Raw genomic sequence first — 23,828 nt, 5'->3', positions numbered from 1 at the left:
GATAAATGCAAGGTTCTCCACCTTGGGAAGAAAAACCCGCAGCATCCTTATAGGTTCGGCAGTGCTATGTTGGCTAGCACTATGGAAGAAAGAGACTTGGGGGTCATCATTGACCACAAGATGAACATGAGCCTGCAATGCGATGCTGCGGCTAGTAAAGCAACCAAAACGCTGGCTTGCATCCATAGATGCTTCTCAAGCAAATCCCGGGACGTCATTCTCCCCCTGTACTCGGCCTTGGTGAGGCCACAGCTGGAGTACTGCGTCCAGTTTTGGGCTCCACAATTCAAAAAGGATGTGGAGAAGCTTGAGAGAGTCCAGAGAAGAGCCACGCGCATGATCAGAGGTCAGGGAAGCAGACCCTACGATGACAGGCTGTGAGCCCTGGGGCTCTTTAGCCTGGAAAAGCGCAGGCTCAGGGGTGATCTGATGGCCACCTATAAGTTTATCAGGGGTGACCACCAGTATCTGGGGGCACGTTTGTTCACCAGAGCGCCCCAAGGGATGACGACTAGGTCGAACGGTCATAAACTACTACAAGACCGTTTCAGGCTGGACATAAAGAAGAATTTCTTTACTGTCCGAGCTCCCAAGGTCTGGAACAGCCTGCCACCGGAGGTGGTTCAAGCGCCTACATTGAACACCTTCAAGAGCAAACTGGATGCTTATCTTGCTGGGATCCTATGACCCCAGCTGACTTCCTGCCCTTTGGGCAAGGGGCTGGACTCGATGATCTTCCGAGGACCCTTCCAGCCCTAATGTCTATGAAATCTACGAAATGTGCTTTAATGTTTATGTACATTCATGGATCAGGACCAAAGTACTCATTTTGAAAGATAATACCATATCTAACTCTCAGTGAAGTCAATGGCAAAATTATTATTGATTTTAATGGGCACTGGATAAGGTCCTAGATCATTTGGTTACTTAATCACATGCAGTTCAGAGATATCTATCAGTCAGTGTGCAGTGTCCTTCTCAAGCTCTCTCTCTCTCTCACATACATACTTTTTTTTAACTGAGGCTCAAGACTCAGGACTTTTCATAGATGTCATAGACATTAGGGCTGGAAGGGACTTTGTAAGATCGAAGGGGCAGGAACTCATCTAGGGTAAAAGGATTCCAGCACGATAAGCATCCAAATGTTTCTTAAAAGTGTCCAGAGTAGGTGCTTGCGCCACCTCTGGGAGGAGTCTGTTCCAGCCTTGGGGGATCGGACAGTAAAGAAGTTTTTCCTTATGTCCAGCCTAAAACAGTCTTGCAGGAGTTTGTGACTGTTGGACCTTGTCATCTTTTGAGGTGCTCTAGTGAACAGGTGTTCCCCCAGATCCTGATGCACACCCCTTATGCACTTATAGGCTGCCACCAAGTCACTCCTGAGCCTGTGCTTCTCCAGGCTGAAGAGTCCCTTGGCTCATAGCCTCTCTTCATAAGGCCTGTTCTCCTGCCCTGTGATCATGCACGTGGCTCTCCTCTGGACTCTTTGAAGCTTCTCCACGTCCTTCCTATATTGTGGAGCCCAGAACTGGATCCAGTACTCCAGCTGTGGCCTCACCAAGGCCGAGTACAGCAGGAGGATGACATCCTGGATCTTGCTCAAGATGCATTGGTAGATGCAAACCAGAGTTTGGTTCTCTTTGCCAGCTGAGGTATCACATTGGTGGCTCAGGTTCATCTTGTGGTCAATCATGACCCCTAAGTCTCTTTCTGTCATGGTGCTAGCAAGTGTAGCATTGCCAAGCCTATAAGTGTGATGCAGGTTCCCCCCCACTACCCAAGGTGCAGCACCTTGCATTTCTCTGTATTGAATGCCATCAGGTTTTTATCTGCCCACCTTGCAAGTCTATTGAGGTCAGCCTGGATCACTAGCCTATCCTCAAGTCGGACACATTTCCCCAAAGTTTAGTGTCGTCAGTGAATTTAGCCAGTCTGCTTCTGACACCAGTGTCCAGATCATTTAAGAAGACATTAAAGGGTACAGGTCTGAGAACAGAGCCCTGGAACATTAAAGAGTACAGGTCCAAGAACAGAGCCTTGGGGGACACCACTAGTCACTGACTGCCATGTTGATTCGGTTCTGTCAACTACCACTCTCTGGGTCCAACCTCAGAGCCAGTTCTCCAGCCATTGGACTGTGGAGTAGTCAATGCCGCAGTTGCCCAATTTTTCCATAAGGACATCACGGGACACCAGGTCAAAGGCTTTTTTAAAGTCCAAATATAAATATCAACCTCTTCCTTTTTGTCCAGATGATATGTAACCTGGTCATAGAAGGAAATGAGATTGGTCAGGCAAGACCTACTCACAACAAACTCGTGCTGGCTATCCCTCTAGAATGTTGTCTTCTGTTAGCCTGTCAAGAATGGTTTCTTTGATAATTTTTCCAAAACCTTCCCAGGGATTCAGGTCAGACTGATTGGCCTGTAGTTTTCCAGGTCTTCTTTCCTCCCTTTTTTGAAGATGGCCACCACATTGGCCCTCTTCCAATATTCAGATACTTCCCCCAAGCACCATGAGTTCTCAAATATCCTCACCAGTGGCTACGCTATGATGTCTGCCAGTTCCTTTAGCACTCTTGGGTGCAATCTATCTGGACCAGCTGATTTGTGGGGGTCCAGCCTCTCAGGATGGCTCCCTCACGAGATCCACACCAATGGCGGACATATATTAATCCTCACCCTGGTCATCCCGCATCAGGTTCGACAGGGTGGTCCCTTTGGGCTGGTGAAAAACCAACGCAAAGTAATCATTAAGCAGATTGGTTTTTTCCTGGGTGTTGGTAGTCAGCTGCTCCAACTGGTTTAGCAGGGGACCACTGTTGCCCTTGTTTTTCTTTTGACTCCCCACATATCTGAAGAAATACTTTTTATTGTCCTTGATTTGTGTAGCCATTTGGAGTTCAGTTGCAGCCTTGGCTTTCCTAGTTCGCTCCCTGTAGATGCAGACCAGTGCAGAATACTCCTTAGTGGTGTTTCACCGTCTTCCATCCATTAGAAGCCTCTCTTTTTAGACATAGGAGGTCCATGAATTCCTTGTTTAGTGAAAGGGGTTGTTGAGCCTTTTTACCACCTTTCCTATGGGTTGGGAGAGACTTCCCTTGTGCTTCTAGACTGCTTCCTTAAGGAGAAACCACTCATCATGAACTCCCCTCCCTGTGGAATCATGGCATCTCAGGGCCTCAGGAACAAGCCTCCTGAGCTTATGAAAGTCAATTTTCCTAAAGTCAAGGACTATTGCATTGTTGGCTGACTTGCCAGCTTTGCAATGGATAGTGAAAGTGATCAACCCGTGGTCACTGTCACTCAGCTTCCCTTCGATTCTTAGGTCGCCAATTAGATCATCCCCTCCGGCCAGTACCAGGTCCAGCAGCGCCTTACCTCTTGTCAGCCCATAAGCTTCTCAAGACAGGTAGAGTTCATCCACACATATAAGAAAGCTCTGAGACCAATCGGATTTGACTGAGTGCTCTTCCCATGAGATGTCTGGGTAGTTGTAGTTTTGCTTGATTTCTATTCAGTCATCAGTGTTACCTGCCAAAATGGTGGCTGTCACACATACAGAAATTCAAGATATGACCCATTATGAAGAAAGGCAGTCCACAATATGATAGGTTGCATAGTACTTCCATCCCTCTTGGAAAATATGAACCCAGATATTTCAGGCTTTTTCTTGTTCAGCACTTCTTTTGATAAACATGCAATCACAGAATAGCTTACAGAATGGAATTTTCTCTCTCAATTAATTAGAATGGTAACAGAGGGTAATAAAAATAAAATACTGCATATAGTAAGGCACCGTGTATCAGAAAATCTGCAAATTAGGAGATTGTGAATAAGCCAATACAGATGCTACAGACAGCCCAATATCACCAGATTCTTAGGGGGAAAACAATTGAATTTACAGCCATTAAAATGCCATTATGAACATGTGCAGCATTGATGTCTCTCCCAAAATAGCTTTGCTTTTTTACATTATAGCTTGAAAGAAACTCTTGTTCTTATAACTAAACACCTTATATGACTAGCTCATTCAGAACAATGTCTCCCCCTAACAGAGCCTGGCAATTGGACAACTTTCCTAAACCCTCACACAAGTCTAGATCAAGATTCTGTACTGGATCTTCCTTATAAACATGCTCCACCTTGGTTAACACATCAAAGCTTAACCCTTTCTGCTCCTCCCCCTCTTTACCCGTATCACTTTCTCCCATCTGTTTCCTTGACTAAGCTTGTTTGCACTGCCGTGGTTACTTTTTTGCAAAACACTACTGTTGCACAAAGCCTCCTAACATCTGCCACGAGATATCATTGATCCACAAGGCTTTATCCCTTTAATCCCAGACCCTGGGCTTCCACTGTTTGTAAGAGGGAGGCTTTGGGAGTGGAGTCAGCTTCCATAGCTCCACTACTCTGAGATGAGGACCTAGCTTCAACACCACTATCCCTCACTGTGGCTCTTTCAGAGAGTCCAAAGACCCTGAACTCCTGATGAAGATTTTAGCTCTACAGGGAAAGGCACAGGACAGTCTTTTCAAGATGAGATAACTTTTATTAGGCAACAAGAATGCAGTGTTGTATGGTCTTCAGGGTCAAATAGAGAAGCAAAGCTTAAATGCATGCCTATGCTGGCAGCATTACCTGCCCCTGACACAAAATGTCAATGATTCCATCTCTCCCCCTGCACTAAGCAGAAGAGTTCTTAGCTCAGTGTCCACACATTTCATTTCTTGGTTTCAAGCTTTGCCATGTTTTTACATGCTTTTTCTCTCTGTCAATCATTAGAAGTCAATATCTGGTTATTAGTTTAATGCATCTTCAGGAGAATGTCAAAACAGCTCCGATTTGCCATGAGCATATATTAACTTAAGAAATTCCATTGCACTGCAGTGACAAGACATGACACCACCTTGCTTCCACTACACCTATGAGGAATAATATAGGTTTTGGGTTTTTTTCCAAGGGGTGCTTTGTGTCCCTGGTATGTAAGAAAGTTGGAGTAGATGATTTTGTAGACCCTTTCAACAAATGGTTGCCTAGAAATGCAGGAAACTAAACCCAGTGGCTCAGGAGGCACTCCTCTAGGCTTATGTTTCTACATGAACAACATTCATCAAGTATTCTTCTACCCAAGGGAAGTCATAACACAAAAATGACAGAGGACATGGAGCTACCTCTACACTTCATAAAAATAATACCAAAAGTCCCCACTTCCTCTACAGCATAATCTTTTCCTTGATTTTAATTCATCTGCAGATGTTGCTGGAACATGGATATTTACAAATGCTATTGCTCACTTTGCTTCAGGGCTTGATCCTACGAGAATGCTAAGCACTCTTGCCTCAATGCAGCAAAGCACTTAAGTATACACATAGATTATGCAGGAATTTTAAAATCAGAGTCACCTTAATTCATATTTAAAAATATTATGAAGTGCCAATGAACTATTCAACACTGACAGCTCAAGGGACCAAGGAGTAGAATCCTGGCTTGATCTAGGCTACTTTGGTCTGTTGCAGAGAAACAAAGCAGTCAGGGTGCTAGAGAATTTACCATGGGAACACAGGAATTTTCCACAACATGTGGAAACCTGAAGAGGAAGTGATGAACAACCCTGCAGAGTCCTGCTGCCATGATGCTGGTCTGCAAATGCCAGAGACCTTGGGGGCAGCAGGAAGAGGAAGTGCCAGAGAGCCATGCTCTAGTGCCCCCTGGCTTCTGGCCTGGGCCACTGCAGGCGTGTGTCTGCATTTCCTGAATCGAAGGTAAATGTGTGTTCAGTTTTTTTTCAGTTTAATCTTTGCAGCTTAGACTAACCTGCAAAAAACTGAATAGATTCAGCCTCAGACTTTTTGACTGTCTGTACTTAGACAGTGAGTTTATGTAAACAGGTAGGAGTAGGAGACAAGAGAAAAGATAAGGTGCAGACTAACAACATGCTAGCTAAACCAACTATGGAAATAATTTTCAGGTTTTAAGGTTATAGTTTTATACATCATACACACAGGGAAAGTTAATGAACCTGTCACTCATCCACTTATGATGAAGTGAGCTTTGGCTCACAAAAACTTATGCGTCTTTGTTTTAGTTAGCTTATTAGGTGCGTCTCTACCAGCATTCCCTCTAAGCTGTGTGTTGTGCACAGTTGTGCAGGTGCAGTCTTGCTGCGCTGTCAGGTGCACCTGCATGGTTGTACACGATGCACAGTTTAGAGGGAATGCTGGTCTCTACCCTGCCTTCTGCCTGACTTCTGACTAACACGGCTAACTACCTCTCTCTCCTTATCCACTTGTACACCTAGCCACAGTGGACATTCTGGTCAATAAGGATCTGAAAATGAACCTGAAGGAGAACACTGGACCTTGGAGGTTTTTCTACATTATGCCGGAGACCAGAACAGTGCCCCCAGGATTGGAAGGGGACAAGGAAAAAGAAAAGGGATCATAATACCACCCCGCAATCTCAAGTTAGACCATGTGTGTTTGCTTAGTCAATCCACCATCTGGTCCTGAAAACTTCATTTTATCCACACCGTATGTGCAGACTGAACAACGGTAGTACCAGCCTCCGTGTTCCTCCACCAACATATCTTAAATCTGGGCTGTTAGGACTACTGCTGGTACAAAAGGAGCAGCTCACTCTGTGTAGCCTATTCCGTCTTCAGCCTCTCATCTGATATTGCTACACGGAGTGTTGTTTGGGGTAGCAAAAATGGTCTGAGATCACCAAAAAGCCATGAGGTTGAAATGGACTTCAGTCACTTTGGCTTTAACCATGATTGAACCTAGCCCTGAAAAACTCCTGATTCCATTATTGCACCTTCAAGACAGCAGTTTACAAACTTTTTAGACTCATGGCACCCCTTGAAAAAAAATAAAGCAATTCTGTTTCAAAGAACTCAGAAGGATAACAACAGGTCAGAATATCTTTGACACTAAGGATTCCTATTTGAAATATCTGAGTTTAATCTTGTGAATCATGTGTAGGTGTATACACAGCTAACTTTAACATTGTGTGGCACCCTTCAAAAGATCTCACTGTGCCTTGGTAAAGAATCACTGCACTAAGCCATTGCAGACATACCCCTTTTATTACATTAGTGTAATTTTGTCTTCAGTGCTCCCTTGAGAGGTATTACTCATGACCTGCTATTATTTATTTTACTACCAAGTGTCTAGTTTTCTGTGGAAGTTTTAATTGAGGAGGATGGTTAGTATTTAATTAAGAACGCTTTCTACTAATGACACAATTTGTATTCCCTAGAAGCCTGGCTCTACTCATTCTAGCACCTACAGGAAGTCCAGGACCTGCCAAGAGCTCAAAAACTATACGATAGACAAAAATGTAGAGACAGTATGGCAAAGCAAGGGAAATATCACATAGAATGTGACATAATGTTCAAAATAAATTATTCAGAATTCCAGCAAGTTTAACTGATGTCATGCAATATTGGAAATGGTAATGTCCGCATTTCTAGAACACCCACCTGCAGGCAGCCTGCTGCTTATCCCTGCTGATCCACCTACTGAATACTGTTGTTGCTGTCCCCTGCCTACTCTTTTCAGTGTACACACTGCCCTCTGTTGTTACAGCAACCATACCCACCTATGCCTGGTCTGCAGTTGCCCTGGTTCCCCTGCCCTCTTGCCACTAGCTTACTGCTGCTGTGCCCATCTGCTCAGAATTTACTGCTGAACAGGACATTAAAAATAAATAAAAAGATCATCAAGGCAGATTGCCCTTAGCTGTTCATAGTACATCCAGAATAAAGGTACTCTAAATGTTTCTGCCTTTTCCAAATCTCCCTCCTTATGGCATCATTCTGGATCTAAATCAAAAAATGGTTTATTTCTAACCAGTCTCCAAGTAAAAAGAATACTTGGAAACAGTCCTAGATTAATGCTTTAGGAGTTCTCAATGCCAGTAAAATGCACTTCTTCTAACTCTAAACTTGGCAGTAATTAATGGATCCCAGCAAAGTAAAATCAAACTGACCAGCATCAGCTTCCAAATGGCGTTAACTGCACAGCTGGTGTTGCCAGGTACTGTAGAAAACAGCATCAAATTAAGCCATGTTTGCTGACCATCCCCTCCTTAGTTTTGACTCCCTGCCTGAAGTCTGGGCACCAATATCATTCAATGGGCAAGCTTGCTCAAGCTCCCTAATGCAACAGATCTATGCACAGGCCACATAATATAGGGTTGGGAGACGGCAAAGTAAAAAGAACTATGAGGCTGACTACGAGGCTTTTTCTCAAGACATCCCTTTTGAGATTTTTTTCCTCCACACCAGCTCTATCTACTGCATTCGGCCTAACGAACTTCCTTGTGTTTGAGATGCTTTTGATTATATGGACACATTTTACTCATCTGAAATGTGACTGCAGTGAAACAGGAATTGTTGCTGATATTAGAGCAATTAAGGCACAGAGAAAAAAAGGAGAATCAGATGTACCCTGATATCTTTTCAGAATCCAGGTTAATGGCCTTGGCACCTTTATAAAAGTACAGCAGAGTGCACAATTTAAGCAAAGATTATAGAATTTATGTAGACAGTAATCAACCATCTTCCAAAGCCAAAATCATAAAATTCCCATCCTGTCTTCTGTTGTGAAAGTTTTCAGCTTTAAGGATAAGAAAGAAGATACTTTCATGACATGTATTAGACAGTGAGGTAGAATTACTTTAGTTCTTCAAGATGCATTAACAAACATCCTCTAATACTCCAATACTGCTTGGACAGAGATCTTTAGTATTAGCTGCCAGCTAGAACTGGTAGGTAAGATTTAACGTGAATGCATGCATTAGAAAAGCCTGTTCTCAAACTTGTTTTCAGAAGCATTTGTTCAGGTAATATTCTCAAATCAGGAACCCTTGCTATAAGCATCACAAAGCCAGCAAGATCTTTAAGACTGGGACTGTTTTCATTCTTTATCCTACCAAGCAACCCTGTAGTGCCCTAGCATTCTTAAAAATACTAAATGCTATTAACAAACTAAACTGATCTCTATTTAGAGAGCTTTACTCTCTCTGAGTCACAAGCCTACCTGTCTGTCCTTGAGGTCCTATAGTGCCATCACACTAGTATCTACGCATTTGAACTAGGAGCCTCACCACCAATCATTCACAATTGTTGTATGTCCAAGCTAGAAGGGGACTTTCTAGAGTTAAAAGCCTTTCCTCTTCCCCCTCCCTCTGTTTGTGGCTTCACAACTGAGGAGCCTGGTTCCCATTGGTCGATTTAAATTTGCAGCCTGAAAAGGGAGTGCCAGCCAAGAGCACACATTCTCGATACTGTGATCTTCTAACCCTTCCCAGGCTTAAAAATCATAGAATTACGCTCAGCCTTCATGGGGGGGACCTTGGGGATCCTGTTGAGTGGCATAGGGATCTTACCTTCAGAAGATCTGTGAGAATCACCACTTCTGGAATGACCTCAGACCCTGCTTCTCTCAGACTGCAGGCTGCTGCTTGCCTTAGATGTTGGAAACATCCCTTGCTTCAGGCAAAAATTCTCCACAATTTTATCTTAAAGCTTCTTCGGCAAGATCCTGGTTCAGTGCCTCACACACACACGCAAACACACATCATCCTGCCAGCTGCTTACTCACCGGCACTAGCCTGATGCCAGCTGCTGTGGAGGAGTATACAAAAGTGCCAGACGCCCCCTCTCTCTGGCAATAAGCAGAGGTTTAGAAGAATACAAAGAAGTTACAGTACCCTCACATTTAGAGAATGAGACTTCAGTGACAAATTCTATTACAGTCTTGCAGCTGAAACTGATTTGATCCCATTGTAGGTATTCACTCTTATCAAGGTTTGTATTGCAGGCATAAGATGTTATTCAAGGACTGTATTTATTGTGGACTGATGCTGTGATCTTGGCACAGAGGATAGGATTATACGCAGAGTGACATTTTTGCTGGGATTCCAATGTATAAAGAATATACATGCATTTCCCTTAGCGGAGCCATGACATTACAGGATGACTGCCTTGCAGTCCACTCCAGGTGGGAGTGTTAACAAATGCAACTCAGCCTCACACTTCTAGGATCTAGTTACAGGACTGCCTGCTTTGCAGAGTGGAAAAATGAGAAGTGTGAGCTCATTTGAAAAGAGAATGTGACTACAATTCCCTACATTTTTTTAAATATGATGTGCAACATTTGCTGGATGCTGAATTTCAGCAATGGACTTGGTAGTACCAAAAGCCTGCATTATAAATGAAGACTGTCTCAGGACTTAAATAGTGTGACCGGATCATCAGCTGGTTTATATCACTCCAGTGCCTCTGAAGTACAAAGAAACATCAATTTGCATCAGGTGAAGATTCCTGTACACATTTCAGCTGAACACATTACAGTTCCACCATCAGAAACCCAGATCAAACCCAACAAAATCCAATTTTGTAAACAATGATCCAGGTAAATATGACCTTCTAGCTACAGGTGTTAGTTTAGCAATCAAGTTAAAACCAGCAGATTTGCCCCTGGGGGAATTATGTATTTTCACAAACAGACTGACAACTGTTTCCTGCTTGCTCCCAGGTCATGCCAATTAGCATCTTCTGGACAAGATTCATAGAACAAAAGCTATTTTTAACATAAAACGTTGCTGCCAAGCAAGAAATGTCAATTTTCTTGCCATTAGGATTCAGTTTTAGTTCTTCACCTGTATAACCACAGGCACATGTTTTCACAAACAGTAATAGCAGCAGGCTTTGATATTTCTTTATCATCTCATTGGGACTGGGATAAAAATACAAGCTAATGGACAAAAGGTAAAAACTAACAAAAAAAGGGAGAGAGAGAGAAAATAGCTCAGGACTGAGTCAGTCTTGAGCCTCCTACTTAGTCACCTGTAGTGCTTCTCCCCCAACATAGTGGAGATAAAAGAATAAAATGCCCACCCACCTCCTCCTCTTGACAGAATAGTTAGAAAAAGGAGAGAGACTGGGCAAGTAGGTTTAAAATGCACTCATCACAGATGCAAGCTTTCCAGAGGATTAGAGCTGACAGCAACCCATTTCCTCATGGTTCCCACCTCTTCCCCTGCCGCCCCCTGTGCTGTTTTATTTCTCAATTAAATCATCCTGAATCAACGTGTTCATCTGCAGCATTAAGTTTCTCAAATAGTGCCAGGCAATTTTGAAATCGTAGCGAGTTGCCATGGAGAGGAGGGTGATGTCACTGACACAAAAAGCACTGAATTTACAAATACGACAGGAACAGAGCTATTTATAAAGAGCTCTTTTTTCCTTTCCTTTTTTTTTTCCTTTCTCTTTTTGCACTGGGTTGGAGGAGGAAGGGCAGGCAGCAATTCCACACTACATGTTCCTGTCAGCAAGTCTCAGGAATGAATTTTCTTGTCAGAAAATGCTTCAAGGCCCTGAAGCTACTAAATACTGTTAGGTTTCAGATTTTCATTCCCTATAGCTGGGCTCTGCTTTCCAACTGAGAACTGTTTTTGAGTAAAAGCCTAAATGGGAGTCAGATAACATTTTATATTTTTACAGTAGTCTTCACCCTGAAGGAGTCATACAGTACTGCTGAGATGCAGCTACCCCTGGGGTGAGGGGCTGTAGCTAAATAACCCATTACACAGTAGTGAAGCAAGGGGAAATTTTTGACAAGGACACTGTGATAGATACCTTTTATGCAAGTGTCATGGGCTCCTTATAGCACTTTCATTTATCAAGTGACTCTCCACCTGCCCTAAAGGTGAAAGGCAATATCATCAAATATTAATATAAAGCAATTAAAACTAAGCAACACAATCAGGAGCCCTGAACAACGGAACAATATGACATAATGGCACATTATTTAACATGTCTCACTTTGGTTCCTAAGACATAAATTCCAGCTTTGCTTTGGCTTTCTGCAGTTGACCTGTCTGTAAATAGATATTTGATTATTTGGGCTGTGGAGTCAAAGTGGCCAGAAATAATGCTAGGCATATCACTCCCTTTTGTGTAACTGGCATGTTATAATCATATTAGCCTAATGAACTCTAGGTTTAAGTGACTCCATGATTTTTTTTAATACCAGGACACAGGGGAGAAAAAAAGGTAAGTGATTTGAATATATGCAGAGGCTATTCTAATATACATTTACAATGGGTGGAAAGGCTCAAGGGGGTAGTCCAGAGAAGAGAAGAGAAGATGGCATCAAGATGGCAATTTGCATACACAAAGAAAACAATAAAGAAGTAATCTCCTGTGAGACTAAGAGATTACAGTATGGTGAGATTCCTAAACTGGATGATGTCTAAGCCAGGTTATCCACAAGGATGGGGTTCCAAGTCTTAACTTTAGGCTTGAATAATATCTACTCAAAGCAGACAGAAACTTGGATATTAAGGAAAAGAGTTTTTTATTGTATATGATGAGTGCAGCAGTAATATTCCAACTCAGAAAGAAAATTCAACACAGAATATCTCTGCTTCTCCATTCTCCCACATCAATCAACAAAATCCTAAATATCTAAATTCACATGAGAAAGAACTTCCACATATGAATTTGACCATACTATCCCCCCTCCCAGCTCTTCCCTGGGTTTTGACTATAGAATCACAAGCAAAGCATGTGAAGCATCATTTAATGTATTTCACCCTAACACTCTATAAAATGAAGAGCTATAGAGAAATTAAGATGCTAGAAGTGTTCAGAGGCTAGCAGGCGAAATGTACTAATTGCTGTTACCTAGCATTTTTTATCTATAGAAGTCAAAGCACTTTAAAAGGTGGATAAATATATTTACTTTAATTTTATATGCAGGAAACCCAAGAGGTTTAGTGACTTACCTAGTGTCACATAGAAAGGCAGGAACAGAGCTGACAGAAGAGCCTGAGTCTTCCACATGTAATCCAGTGACTTATCTATTGGCTTTACTGCCTCTTCTTTAATAAAGAAGTTAACTGGACTACAAATGTTATAGACATTAGGGCAACTTTCCAAACATTACCTTTCCCATAACTCTGCAGCAGGATATGAAACAACAGCACTTTCACCATATGAAATATCAAGAGAAATATCCAGTAAGACTGCGGAGGTTTTATTACCTTTATTTGACATGGGAACGACTGCTACTGGAATGTTGTGTCCTGTTTTGTTGTCTACAATTTAAGAAAGATGTTGATAAAAGGTAGATGATTTGGAGAAGAGCTGCATGTACAATTAAAGGCTTTGATGATATGCCTTATAAAGCAAGATGACAGGAGTTCAAGCTGTTTAACCCAGTGGCACTCAACCTGTTGGCCCCATGGGCCAGATGAGGGATGCAGGGATAGTCCACAGGCTGGATTGGACCCTGCCACCAGAATCAGGCCCTGGAACCTCATACCACCTCCATCCTGAAGGATTAAGCTCCAAGGGGCCTGCAACGGCTCCACCCACCAGGATCAAGTCCCAGAGACCTCATGCCACCTCTGCCTGGTCCTGTGTACCACAATCGGGTCTGCACCACCCAGAATGCCTGATCTAGTGGGAAGGACCATGGTCCAGCAAGGCTCCACATGGACCTGTGAGGAGCCCCGTATGTTGGATGACAGGGTACCAGGGGCTGGATCTGGCCCATGGGCCAGTAGTTGAGGACCTTTGATTTAACCTATTATAGGAAAAATTAAAGCATGACTTAATCCATCTAAGTACCTACACAGTAAACAGAATTTTAACCGTAGACTCTTTAATTTATCAGACAGAAGTAAAACATGTGTTCTAATCCTGGCACACAGGACATAAGTACACTAATATTTCATCATAGGCAAACACTCAAAGTAGGCAACCCCCCTTTTTTCTTAGCACTGAAGGTAATTAACTATTGGAATGACTTACCAAGGGTTGTGGTAGATTCTTCCTCATTTTCTGGCTCATCAGATAAAAATATTTTATTGAGAAGGCTATTTCTTTTTAAAACCCTATAACAGTGGTTTTCAAATTTTTTTTGGCCCCTTTGGAAAATGCTAGCTCTTAGTCTTCACTCCTTTTCTGACTACAGGAAAATAATAAAGCAATTCTTCTGTTGCAAATAACTAAAAAAGACGAGAACACTATGAGTTTCTAGTTGAAATCTCTGCATTTATCTTCTGAATTATATTTGCATACCTAAGAGTACTACTACCGTGTGGCACTCCATGGCACTTCTGAAAGGATCTCAAGGTACTCCACAATGGTACAACACCCTGGTTGAGAATCACAGCCCTATAAAGACCACATACTTCTATTACACACTTTCACATATTTAAGCCAGTAAGTGACTATCTTCATGGTTGCCGTCACAAGCTGTCTCTAAGGGTCTGTCCTCTAGGCCAAAGTAGGTTGCCTTCAGCCTTTATCTGCATTCTTAAATTTGATACAAAGGTTGCTGCTGTAGTCACTCCAGGAATTTTCAAACATTTGAAAAGAATAGGTCATATGCTATTGTGAATCTGAATAGAAGGAGCAATATATGGTGCCCCTGGAGGAGCTGGATAAAGTGACAGGGATGGATCCAGGAGAGATGCGGAAATCTGGTCACATCCCCCTTTGATTCCTGAGCCTGGCATGGTACAACACATGTACAGGCACAGTGAGCTTGGCATGGCATGGTACAATGCACATGCAGTGATCTTTCCCCTACCCATCATCTGCATCCTCCTTTTAAAAACAGACGATTCGCTACTTCATTTGTACACTTTTGTCTTTTCACAGTCCAAGAAAATCTTGGAACTAATCCCCAAGATACCTATCTACAAAGCAGCGTATTATATTAGTATATGGCCTTTCTGAAGGTATTGATCTGGACCATCCGGGGAATGGAATACTGCCCAAGTACATTTGAAAGACAAGTTGTAGCCTTCATCTTACTACGGGATCAGAACGAACTAATCAAACAGGCTACTTACATGGTAAATTACTCTTTAAATTATTTTCCTACACAAAAGTACAGTGTTGTTCTGGCTTATAGGGGATCCTATAAAACTGAAGAGCAAAATTAATGTGTCTATGCAAACTGCAAAACCCTAGAAATGTCAGTATAAGCTCACAAACAGAAACCAAGCAAAAGACTAAAGATAAGTTCAAAAGTTCAAAAGTACTTATTTTAAAGTTTATTTATTAATAAATTCAACGTATAAAAAATTTAATTTTTAAATGTGCATCCAACCCCCTAAACTATAGAGATAGATATTTAACTTTTATCAACAGTACTCCATTAACCCAAGTCATTGCCCACTGGCTTGTGTTCTTTTCTTCTCTTGCTTTCAGTCTCTTGAAAGTTCCTTTATGATTCGATAGCTATTAAGCCTTTGTGTTTCTTCATCCCTATATAAGAATTCACTATCTTCTACTTATCTCTACTTTTAAATTTAAACTGTATTATAAATTTGTTCTTAAGTATAAGCTTATAGAACTTGTACTTTCTTTAATTTTCAAGAAGTTTCTCAAACTTCCTGTCTGGAGGCACAACAAAATTCTTCTTTAGCAAATTCCAAGAATTTCCAACAAAAAAATGGAGCAGTGCATGAGGGGGCAGCGTGTGCCCCTCAAAACCAGAGCATGGCTGGCTGGCACCAACTACTAGGTGTGCAGGCCGGGAGCGGTCCGGGCCCTTTTTCGCGCCGCGCAGGCTGTGGCCAGCAGCCCGGGCACGCTGGGTCGGAGAGAACAGGCGACACGCTGGAATTAGGCACGGACGCGTAATGGTTGATTCAAGATTGTTTACTTACACTGAAGATGGTCGCGGTGTAGGCTGGACAGTTTCCCAGGCACAGCTCCGCTTAAATCCTTGTTTGAGGACTCAGACAACACTCGGATCACTCCCACAGAGTTGTCGAGGCTCTGTGGATCCTTTTGCGCGCAGTGAGAGGGATACGTCGAGGATTGCGATCGGTGACGGGGAGAGGCTAGAGGCTGATCAGATCCCTGTTGCCTGCTTGAAATGCACTGGGTCCGATAGGCTCCGCAGCGCTTAGAGATCTTCACACAGCGTGAAGTCTCCTCTATGCTGCAACAAAGAAATGCACCCTGCAAAGAAAGCTACAAATTGGCAGGAATTCTTTTACACCGGGGTTTTCCTCTGCAGCAGAAAACTCCACCGTGCAAAGAAGCTGCAATTTAGCGGGAACATAATTCAGTGGTGCCAAAGCACACACAAAACAAAATCACACCTTTGGGTTGTGACACTAGGCAGGCTCCAAACAGCAGGATCACCGCTGCTGCAGCTGCAGGAGACCCCCAGGACCCTAGATAAGGCTGCTGGGGCCAGCTCTTCCCGACCCAGGGTAACCTGCCAGAGGAGCATGGCACAGGTGTTCCCTGGGGACAACTAATGGCGGTACAAGGAGTGCAGCTGCTAGTTATCCCTGGGGAACCAAACATCCATGCTTGTGTGGACATGGCCTATGGAGCTATCTGATAGCTTGCATCCTGTTATTTCCCTTGCTATATATCCAACCTTCTTCCAGAACAGCTTAACTCTGGGATGCATCCGTATGTGGTAGAATCCTCCAACATTTGTCTGTTCTTATATCATAAATCATAATCATAAATCGGGCATGTGCTACCCCTTCCCCCCTAGGGCTGGGGATACTTAGACTAAAAAAGGTTGAAAGCCCCTGTCATAAATGCATGTAATTTTAAGTGGGGTGATTAATAGATTAAGTAGAGAGAACCTACAGGGAGATAAACTAACACATATGAAACAGCAGGAAGTTTTCAGAATCTGCAGTCTTGCGCTAGTAATCTTTCAGGAAAATCTTTCTGAGAGTGTGCACGGTAGCACAACTGCAGTGCCCATAGCCCAGGGCTAAATGACAGTTTCTAACCTCCAGTTCTCTGTACCACAATCAAATAACTCAGAACCACCTTGCTAAGCATTAGGACATGTTAAGTACCACAAGAGAATTTTCTAGTGCATAGCATAGAGCACTCATTACACATCACAAGTTAAGAGTTTAGCCCAGAGCCATTTTGGAATATTTATTATTTGGGAAATCAGCTGTAGCACAGAAGACAGATTGAGACTCTTTAGATGGCTGCATAGGCAAACCAGGAGCATTATATAAATATGGTTATAACCTAGAGAAACAATTTGATGTAAACCCTAGATTTAGAATTACTTTCCTTTCCTTCTAAAGTAAAAACTACTATGAAATAGTCTTACTTTTTAATTGAAATGAAAAAACATTATTGAAGGCATAACTTGATATTAATGAACCAAAACTGAATTATATTAATGCAGGAACACCAGAGTTAAGAATGCAATCTAATTTTATTAATCTGAGTGATTTGCCAAATGTAGAGAGACAATGTAACTGGTGAAGTTGTGTTCAGTTCTTTTACATGAGACAACCCTGGATAGACTAGAGGCAACCCTCAGAAAATTCCAGCTCTTAGTTCTCACTATTTTTTTGCCTACAGAAAAATAGTAGAGCAGTTTTTCTGTTACAAAGAACTCAGAAAGACCACAGCTATAGAGTCCTATGTGAAATTTCTGGGTTTATCTTGTGAATCATATGATCATGTAACATCATATGGAAGGGAAGGGACCTCAGGAGGTCATCTAGTCCAACCCCCTGCTCAAAGCAGGACCATCCCCAACTAGATCATCCCAGCCAAGGCTTTGTCTACCCAGGTTGTAAAAGCCTCCAAGGACGGAGAGTCCACAAACTCGCTGGGTGGCCTGATCCAGTGCTTTACTACCCTGCTAGTGAGAACATTTTTCCTAATATCTAACCTAAACTTCCCCTGCTGTAACTTGAGACCACTGCTCTCTGTTCTGTCATCTGCCACCAGTGACTAGCTCCATCCCCTTTGCAACTACCCTTCAGGTAGTTGAAGGCTGCTGTTAAGCCCACCTCAGCCTTCTTTTCTCCTGACTAAATAAGCCCGGTTCCTTCAGCCTCTCCTCATAAGCTGTGTGCCTCAGCCCCCGACCCATTTTTGTTGTTCATCGCTAGATTCTGTCCACATCCTTTCTGTAATGGGGGGCCCAAAATTCAACACAATACTCTAGAGGTGGCCTCATCAGTGCCAAATAAAGGGGAAGATCACTTCCCTCAATCTGCTGGCAATGCTTCTACTAATGCAGCCTAGTATGCTATTAGCCTTCTTGGCAACACAGGTACAGTGTCATCTGACCACAGCAAGATGGGCATCAAGACGGTTTTTGAAGATTGCCAGGGTGGATGACTGATACAGTTCTGAATACTCTAGAGGTGGCCTCATCAGTGCCAAATAAAGGGGAAGATCACTTCCCTCAATCTGCTGGCAATGCTTCTACTAATGCAGCCTAGTATGCTATTAGCCTTCTTGGCAACACAGGTACAGTGTCATCTGACCACAGCAAGATGGGCATCAAGACGGTTTTTGAAGATTGCCAGGGTGGATGACTGATACAGTTCTGAACACTGCACTTCAAGAAAGATGTGGAGAAGCTTGAGAGAATCCAAAGGAGGGCCACATGTATGATTAGAGGCCTGGAGACCAAGATGTGTGAGGAGAGGCTGAAGGACTTGGGATTGTTCAGCCTGGAGAAGAAAAGACTCCGTGGGGACTTGGTTGCAGCCTGTAAGTATATTGGGGGTGTACATCAGGGCCTGGGGGAGCATCTATTCACAAGGCTCCCCAGGGGAGGACAAGAAATAATGGGCATAAACTGATTGAAGATCACTTCAGGCTAGACATAAGGAAAAACTTCTTTACAAGCTGAGTGCCGAGGGTTTAGAGCAGGCTCCCCCCAGAGGTGGTAGTCATCCACCCTGGTGATCTTCAAAAAACATCTTGATGCCCATCTTGCTGGAGTCATCTGGGCTTATTATCCACTGGTCCTTTTCTGCAGGGCTGCTGCTTAGCCAGTCAGTCTCCAGTCTGTACTGGTACCTGGGATTTTTCTGTCCTAAGTGCACAACTTTGCACTTGGCTTTATTGAACATCATGAGATTTCTTTTGGTCCAATCATCCAATTTGTCTGGGTCTCTCTGAATCCTACCTTACCCTCCAGCATATCTACTACTCTCCCCAGCTTGGTGTCATCCGCAAACTTGCTGAGGGTGCAGTCAAACCCAGCTTCCCGATTACTGATGAAGATATTGAACAAAACCAGTCCCAGGACTGACCCCATGGTCACTCCACTTGTTATTGGCTTCCAACTAGACATTGAGCCATTGATTACTACTCTTTGTGCCTGATGCTCCAGCCAGTTTTCTATCTACCTTACAGTCCAACCGAGACCTTCTTTAGCTTCCTTGCTAGAATGTCGGGTCATGCTTGTGTAAAGGTGCTGAAGGGTTTCCTCAGAGCTTGCAAGCTCAATCAGGGTGTTTGCACTCTTGGGGAGACTAGCTGGGGAGAGGGTAGCTGTATCTGTGCTGAGAAGGGGACTGTTACCAGGACAATTGCTTCTGAGATGAATGGCAGAAAAATTGTGACCAAGTGAGCTGCTACTGAGGGCAGAGGAGCCATCAGCTAATGAGTACCCAGGATTGCCTGGTATCCTTTACTAAAGGAACAGGGGTTGTGCAAATGGGTTCACTCTTAAGATCCCTGGGTGCAGGGATTCACTGGTAGGGAATCAGGGACAGGGGTTGCTAGAGGTTTTTGGGGAGAGCTAGAGAATGCAGCAGGGAATCATGGCTGTGTGGGAGCTCCAGCAGAGAGCTCAATAAAATACAGCCAAGAAGGGGCACTCCAGGTGCCAAACACAGAGGAGCTGCCTTGGGAAATGTCTGGGGAATGGTGTGATTGACTGCAGGCAACCACGAAAGACTGGACAAGGGAAGAAACCCTGGTCTCCGGAGCAGCCGCACTTGAGGTCCTAACAGGCACTCCCATCTTCTGTCCAGATGACAGCATTACCACCCGTCTTCTGAGGCAGACAGAGTACTGGTCCCTGCGGCTCCACAGCAGCCACAGTAGGCTACGTTGCTGCGGGCAGAGTGATTTTGTGGTGACCTGGCTGATTAAGTGTACATACCTATTATAAGTTGCCTGAGTGTTAAAGTTGATAACATAATTGCTTTTGTTATATGATAAGTATTTGCCTTATTTGCTGGTATAGATTATTATTGAGCTCATTGAAAATATTTTGTTTATTATTTATGGAATGTTGAATTTGGCAGTCTCTCAGTTATTATTGTAAATAATAAATTACTGCAAATAGTTATTTAGTATGTGGCCTGGTGCAGGGAGGACCACAGGAGAGCACGCCAATGAGTGGTGGCTCCCAGCTTGTAGATGGAGTGGGAGTAGACCGAGAACTATCATCACCCCAGGATCCCAAAAATGTGGACGTGGCTGTGGGTAGCGCCGCCACCAGAGTTATATTTGCATACATAACAGTGCTAACATTGTGCTGCACCCTCAAAAAGATCTCAAGGCACCCTGGTTAAGAATCACTGATCTAAAAGGTACGACTAGTAACTGAAGAATAGACTGACCTTTTACTAAAAAGTGTGTGCATGTGTATATAAAACAAACTGGTGAAGTAAGTGTCAAGCACAATGTGCAGAAAATAATAGCATTGTGTAATATAAATGTAAAATAACAAGCTGTTTGCATTAAACATAAGAAAGAGAAACCTGGAATAATTTCACTTTTATTGAATAGTTTGAAACCTTTTTACCACACAGACTCAAATAGGTTACCTGCATCAGCAGTACATCTTTTACAAAAACAATGGAACACTGCCCCTCAGAAATTTACCCAAATAGGGGCCCTCAAGACCATGATACTGTAATTATACTTGAATGAAAATTAGGCAGGTTCTTTAATCTTTGCATAATTGAGATGTAAGAGAACAATTAATGTTTTCATCTTCTGTTTTTGGCTTAAAATGATCTTGCTGATCTCCTTTGTGTGTATATATATATATATACACACATACATACTTCAGCTTCTTTTATAGTCTAATCTAACCATCTTGTCTATTTCTGAAATGTATTGCTCTGATTTTTTATTAAATCAATTACTGGAGTTATATGCACATTTGCAGGTTGTAAACAAGGGTGCATAAAATTATATCGTTCAATAAAAGGGGCTGTAAATATGTGTTTTGGATTTTATACACCATCTTCATAAAATGGCTCCTTTTATGCATCACTTGAGGCTGTGATTTAAATAAGACAGGTAAACAGGCACTAAGCTGCTTTCTTAACCAATTCCAAATTTTTTCTACTAACTAATCCCACTTACTCCACAACACCAAGCATAGACATACCTGAGAATGCATCACAAAAAATAGCTGAATATTTCTGCTGCTGAATTGCTCTTTCAAGCGTATCATATTCCTAAACTGTATGAGGGTCTCCAGCACTACAGTATGTAAAATACATCTGAGTTTAGGCAGCTAGATCATTTATCACAAATAAACCCAAGTGGTATTATATACTTGACCTATACAACCTTTCGAATATTAACTAACAAGTACTAACTGTGCTGCAGCTGACAAGATTTTTAAAAGAGGTCTTTTGGGATGTAAAGTATTATCAATATACCATTGTTTCTGAGAATGCTACAGGCTGTCTTTGCAAAGACCCTTTTCAATCCTCTGGGCACATGCTTAAAAGTTAACATTTTATTAGAAAGGTTTCAAGATGATTTCCCCTGTTATTTTCATTATTTTTAAAAATCTTCTCTCTTTTGGTTCTTACTTTCTTACCATACCTTTACTGCTTATTTATGCCAAGATTTTTAAATGGAAGTCATACATGCATCTCATAGTTTGAGATTTCTGAGATCCTTGAATATTGACAATATAATCTGTTTCCCCATCACTGCCTTGAGTGCAAATTTAGTAACAGTAGTTTTGATAGGCCCTCAGAAGGATGAAAGCAGGTCTTTCTCACCCACTTGCAACAATCTGAATTTAGGTCAGCTTATAGAAAATAGCTGAGCAGATTCATAGCACAGAACTTGAAGCTTCCTTCAGGTTCATAGAAGAAAATCTTGAAAACTAATTTTCCAAGAATGTTTGTCATTGTGGAACCTGTTTGTAGTACACATACGAGCTTCCTGTGTACTAGACGGAATCATTTGATCCGCAGCACCTGCTGGGGCTGTCCCCCACCCTTCCTACTTAAAGTCATCATACAAGGTAGTATAGCACAGAAAACCTTATAATTCCTCACTATTTAAAATCATAGGAGACGAACTCCACCGTACAAGGAAAGAAATAGACTACAATGATAAAATGTCTCAAAGAAACACAGTTTACTTGGAGGCAAACAACTTCAGTCTTCATGATTTTATTCATATTTTTCACTTTTGATAATTATCTAGTAGTTCCTAGTCTTAGCTATGGCCATCTGAATAAAGATTGTGAAACTGTTCTCTTGAATTTGGTATCTGACCTAGTCCCCAAATCCAGGACAAAGTTTGATGTGAGTAGTTTGCTTCAAGTAGCTGTGCTGCATTTTCCCAGTACCTGAATATTGCTTAGGTATGCTGTAGGGATAGACTGGGCTCTAGTTCAGTGATTCCTTCAGTGATTTCTAATACCTAAAATGATGCATATCCTCTGGTTGACAGGAAATGATTACTCATATGTGATCTACTTGGATAAACTCTGAGTGCGCATCCAGATGAGCACAGACATGCATTTCCCCATGGTTGTGCTGCTGCTACTTGTCCCCAGGGATTGCACATGGATGAGCATACACATGCATTTCCCCACAATTGTACCGCTGCTACTTTTCCCTGAGGAATGCCCATGCCTAGGCACTCTGGGCGGGGTAGGAGACTTGGGTTGGCCCCAGCAGCCTTACCTGGGAGCCTCCTGGGGCTCCAGCGGCACTGATCTAGCATACAGAGCCTGGCCGGCAACTGGAGTATGGCTCCAGCCAGCCAGGCTCATTTCAAGTGGTGCAAGCTGCTGCTATGTGCACCCCTCCCCACTTCTTTTCAGGGGTGGGTTTTTTCTACATCAGGATCTCCCAGTGTCAAAAAAACCCACCACCCTGCAAATAAGAAGCATGGCAATGCCTGCATGTGCGGCATGCGTAATTTGCAGCACCGCAGATGGGTCTGCAGCACCGCATCCCACATGTGCATGCTTATCTAGATGTACCCTAGGATTCATCACCTTCCCTACTGTAAGTCAATCCTATCAATATCCTGAGAAGGCTTGTCCTGTCTAAACATGAGCACTCTCAGGAGGCATCTAAAATGCAGAGCTTAATTTTTCCAAGGTTTGTATATAAACTGAAGAAAAATGGGGCAGATAATAGCTTACTTGAAAATCAGACACTACTTTTGTGCAGAATTACTGTGGGGTCTTAATACCAACTTATTGGGGCATTGTAATTAGTGCTTGGATCTCATTAATTTCATCAGCCTCTTTGCCAAGGTAACCGGTAGCATGAAGGAGGTTTTTATTGCAAAATGGTGGTAAGAGAATTGTTAAGAACTACATTAAGGTTCTGGGGTGGGAGAAGCTTCCAAATAGGAAGGGGTAAATGCAAACCAGTCCTTTAAGAAATTTTGAAATAAAGAGGATGGGATAGGAAAAAAAATAAAAACATAATACATTTGAACAGGGAAGGAGATCTAAGCAAGGTGAAAGGGCAGCTAAATGTAGCTTGGAAGAACTGATGCTGAGGTCCAGTAATTTGTGGTGGAGGATATAAAGGATATAATCCAAAATTGTAGGGCTAGAAGATTACAAGACCTTTTCATGAAGGCCAGATAGAATTTTTTTTTTTTCCATTTTGATCTGGACTGATCTTGTAGAAGGGGGAGAGAGAGAACAAGCAAGCGAGCGCACAGTTGCTTTAGAGATTTGTAGATTCATTCCTGAATCATTTCAACACCTTTAGCAGCGAACAGTCAAAGTGCCCCTTATCGTTAGGCAAAAGTGGGGC

The 23,828-nt window shown here is 42.6% G+C and overlaps 1 protein-coding gene across 8 annotated transcripts in view; it reads right to left on the bottom strand.

The window, feature by feature from the left end:
* The window catches only part of PAK6 (p21 (RAC1) activated kinase 6), a 58,772-nt gene extending 49,064 nt beyond the window's left edge, over positions 1-9,708 (bottom strand). For 3 of the 8 annotated variants that reach the window (XM_006018515.3, XM_006018518.3, XM_006018517.3), the window contains exon 1: positions 9,044-9,191. The gene's annotated coding sequence lies outside the window, so the exon portion shown is untranslated. Of the gene's footprint in view, positions 1-7,482; positions 7,502-9,043; positions 9,192-9,392 lie in introns of those variants that run through there. The other 5 variants (XM_006018520.3, XM_006018521.3, XM_006018514.3 and 2 more) reach the window with 3 other exon arrangements.
* Positions 9,709-23,828: the final 14,120 nt, after the last annotated feature.

This window comes from Alligator sinensis, unplaced genomic scaffold, assembly GCF_000455745.1.
Source record: "Alligator sinensis unplaced genomic scaffold, ASM45574v1 scaffold262_1, whole genome shotgun sequence".
NCBI lineage: Eukaryota > Metazoa > Chordata > Crocodylia > Alligatoridae > Alligator > Alligator sinensis.
Note: the sequence above shows the minus strand (reverse complement) of the source record. Positions and strands in the feature narration are given on the sequence as shown.